Genomic DNA, 4650 nt, shown 5'->3' with positions numbered 1-4650 from the left:
TTCTTATGATGTGTTTTATATTTACGGGCGACGGCGATTGAGCTATATATACACTTCGCAGGTCTGTAAGGCACCTGCATGTAGTGCCAGCAAGCATCAGTGGAAGGTTTTGTGTCGAGATGGTGCGAACGAGAAAGAACGTTCAAGAAGACCAACTATATTTTAAATGAATTAGAAGCAACGGCGCCTGCGAGAGTCAGCGAGTAGATTAAGAGAGTCAGTTGTAGTAGTAAATAATAATGGTTGTAGGCGGAGTTAGGAGACGCGGATAGGTTGTGGGCGTATTCACTGATAGATGTATAGGAGTCCAGGTTACTGACCTACGTTTTAACATATAAGAGGGAGAAGAAGAGAAAAAGGAAGAGAGAGAGAGAGACAGACAGAGAGGGAGAGAGAGAGAGAGAGAGAGAGAGAGAGAGAGAGAGAGAGAGAGAGAGAGAGAGCGAGTGTGTGTATAAGGGAGAAAGAGCGAAAGAGAGAGATGAAGAGCGAGAGAAATAATGGGATCGAGATAGAAAGAGGGGTACAAGGAAACGGGGAGATTGATATGTGTTGTGGTTGCGTGGTTTCAGGATTACAGAACGACATTGTATGAAGGGAAGAGATCGTTGCAGGAATGAAAAGCAGGCTTGGGGGCACCATATATAACATATGATTACAGTATTTAGGGCAGATGTAGCGGTAAAACAGACGACGCTAGCTTGGGAACCGGTGTCTGTGTGTGAAAGAGGAAGAGAGAGAGAGAGAGAGAGAGAGAGTGAGAGAGAGAGAGAGAGAGAGAGAGAGAGAGAGAGAGAGAGAGAGAGAGAGAGATAGTGTGTGTGTGGTGTGGTCTGGGTGTGGTGTGTTGTGTGTGGGTGTGTGTGTGTGTGTGTGTGTGTGTGGCGTGCGTGCGTACGTGGTGTGTTTTGTGTGTGTGTGTGTGTGTGTGTGTGTGTGTGTGTGTGTGTGTGTGTGTGTGTGTGTGTGTGTGTGTGTGTGTGTGTGTGTGTGTGTGTGTGTGTGTGTGTGTGTGTGTGTGTGTGTGTGTGTGTGTGTGTGTGTGATTGGTGACGCCAGCACTCCCAAAGGCAGTGCGACACAAACCCTCTATATAAGGGACACATCTCATATGCTGAAGTCAGATTGCGTTAATGTGCTACCAATATTATACAGGCGCGTTCTTACACTTACGCGCGCGCACGCACACACACACACACACACACGCACGCACGCACACACACACACACACTTGCACTTGCGCATGCCCATAAATATATGTTTGAATTCAAATTCATACTGTGACATTATCTGGTTGGTATCTGACGCTACTGAGATGCCAAGATAAAACTTCCAAACACAGGACGAGAAACTTGGTCCTCCTTCCGTGTGGCTTGAATGTAATAGCTTGCAGCCACCAGCAATCTTGCAACGTCACCATACACGCACACACGCATGCACGCACGTAGACACGAACGTACGCACATATGCACGTACGAACACGCGCTCGCACGTACGCACACACAAACGTACGCATGCACATATATGCACGTACGAACACGCGCTCGCACGCAACAGACAGGAACGTACGCTTATATGCATGTACGCACACATACACGTACGCACACACGCTCGCACGTACGCACACACGCACGCACGCACGCACGTACGCAGAAAACGTCAGTGCGACGAATGGGAAGCAACGAGTGTTGAAGGCTGATGGGGCGTAGAGGGATAAAGGAGTAGGTAGGAGTAAATGTGTAGGGATAGATACATGGGAAGATAGACAGATATAGACGATGGTGTAGACAGGAGTAGCCGAGTAGACAGAACGATAGGAAGTTAGGATAACTGGCTGACAGAAAAGGATGGATAGGGAGGTATGGATAGTAAGAGAGAGAAGTGGGCAGAGAAAGAGAGAGGGAGATGGGTATAAAAAGAAAGCCTGGAAGAAAGATAGTGAGAGAGACAGAGAGAGCGAGAGAGAAATGGATAGAGAGAAATTAAGAGAGATCAAGAGAGAGAGAGAGAGAGAGAGAGAGAGCGTAAGCGAAAGGGAGAGATAATAGAGGCATAAATAGAGAGAGGTAAATCATATGGGTAGGCTGATATATTCGGCTACTGTGGCGCCCGTAATGCCGCTATACATACGGCTGTGCGTTACGTTCGCTCCCTGCGATCGCATGACGTCACACGCTTTCGTCACATCCTGGTCTCAATGACGCGGCGATGTCTCGTTGCTTGCGAGACCCGATCGACAAATCCGGTGACGATCACGTGGTCATTCGCCTGGATTAGAATCGTGATAGATTCACAGATTACTCCGCTCATCGACAAATTTTCATTGACAGCTGTGCGGTCAGTGTAAGCTTTAAGCTTTGCTAGTTCAACCTAGGAGAATTCATTAGCTCTACTGGTATAGCTCCGGGGAATTCACTAGTACTACTGGAATAGCTCCGGGGAATTCACTAGTTTCTTCTAGTATAGCTCCAGGGAATTCACTAGCTCTACTGGTGTAGCTCCGGGGAATTAGCTAGTTTCTTTTAGTATAGCTCCGGGGAATTCACTAGCTCTACTGGTATAGCTCCGGAGAATGCACTAACTCTACTGGTATAGCTCCGGAGAATGCACTAACTCTACTGGTATAGCTCCGGGGAATTCACTAGTACTACTGGTATACCTCCGGGGTATGCATCAAGTGTATACCCGGTAGCCCTGGAGTATATGCCAGTAGCAGCATTAGCGCCAGCCAATACCAGTAAAGCTGCTAGCGACCCTCGAACGAATACGCCATTCGCCATCATTCTCTCTCCTATGTATCGCGTGCGTTGATATGCGCCAATGCAATGCACTTTCGCATAGATTCATATTCACCAAGTGATGCATCATAAAGTGACCAAATGACCGACACGAAGCAGTAGCTCGATCCTATAGTAATTTCCCAGCATGCTTGTCGATGGCATGATGTTGCAAAATCATCGCAAGAAGACTCCACAGCCTTCTCCTATATATATATATATATATATATATATGGTATACAATATTACGTGGTGTATGTCTGCTGCGTAGAACTTGACATGTTGTGTGTAAGAGCCGCGTAGCTGGTGCATACCGCTGACGCTGACGCTAACGCTGTAATAACAGCTGACAAGCCGCTTGCATAACTCGATAACAGCGTTCTGTGAAATATGTCGATAACTTTCTGCTAGAGTCTAGCTAACTAACTACTAAATAGTTAGTTAACTAACTACGCGGAACACTATGACTAGATACGGAATAGCGCACGTATAGCAGCATGATGGCCTGGCAGCACGCACGCGCGCACACGTACTGTCGCAGCCGCAAAATATGTCGCTGTCGCCGACGACTGGTATTAGACACGGCGCGCCGAAAAAGTAAAATGTGTCGATCAGTAGGTAGACGAGAAATCTGACGCGAAGAAGTAGAAGTAGAAGGCAAGTCATGGGCGAGTGAAAGATGAGAAGCGGTAGCTACGTATCATCCACCCGACCGCGCGACACAGCGGGTACACAGTGGGGGAAAAACGATCTATTCCTGTCTGTCGCGGAAACGATTTCGATGCCAGAAAAGGCGAATTGATGTGAGATTTAGGTTAGGAGTGTCCAGAAAATTTATAAAGATATAGTGTTGTTACTTTGTATACTATGAAGTTAGTCAAATTGGTGCTTTGTTGATATTGACTGTGTAGTGTGTCGTAGTAGGATTTGTAGGCGCTTGAAATAGACGTTAGAATTATAAACGGAAACAGTAGGCAATACGAACCTATATCTATATCTAGTTATCCGACTATTTATCTATTTATCTATCTATTGCCTATCTATCTATCTCTCTCCCTCTCTCTCTCACTCTCTATCTATCTCTTTCTATCTATCTATCTATCTATCTATCTATCTATCTATCTATCTATCTATCTATCTATCTATCTATCTATCTATCTAGGGCTATCTATCTATCTATGTATCTATCTATCTATCTATCTATCTATCTATCTTTCTCTCTATCTATCTATTAATCTATCTATCTATGCGTCTATTATAAGATATAGATATATAGGGTGTGTGTGGTGGTGGTGTGTGTGGTTAAATATATACTATTATAGTATATATATATAGCGCCAGATTCGTAGCGAACTAGAACGCATAATATATATCGTGTCGTGATAGCACACGGAATCCAAGCTTTCTGCGACGAGAAAACCAGCCATTGCCATTAGCCATTTTTTTTCCGCCCGCCGCGAAACGGAAAGAGTTCCTCATCACTGCCATTATACGCACTCAGGCGCCGTAAGTCGGCGGAATAATCTTGCCGGTAACTCGGATGGAATCCGTCGGAAAATTGCATGTAATGACGTCCAGAGCAACAGTATGCAGCGCAGCAGCAGCCTCGTTCTGGTGACGACGCGAGCCCGGGAACTGTGCGCATGCGCGCGCCCAGGCTGCCGGTGGATCGGGTATCCAGGGGGTATAGCGGTGATGTAGGAGGTAAAGCGGGATGTAGGAGGTATAGCGTGGATGTAGGAGGTATGGCGGGGATGTAGGAGGTATAGCGGGATGTAGGAGGTATAGCGGGGGATGTAGGAGGTATAGCGGTGATGTAGGAGGTATAGCGGGGATGTAGGAGGTATAGCGGGGGATGTAGGAGGTATAGCGG

The sequence above is a fragment of the Priapulus caudatus genome, unplaced genomic scaffold (assembly GCF_000485595.1).
Source record: "Priapulus caudatus unplaced genomic scaffold, Priapulus_caudatus-5.0.1 Scaffold1078, whole genome shotgun sequence".
NCBI classification, from domain to species: Eukaryota; Metazoa; Priapulida; class Priapulimorpha; order Priapulimorphida; family Priapulidae; genus Priapulus; species Priapulus caudatus.
The sequence above is the reverse complement of the archived record's forward strand: the minus strand, read 5'-3'. Positions refer to the sequence as shown.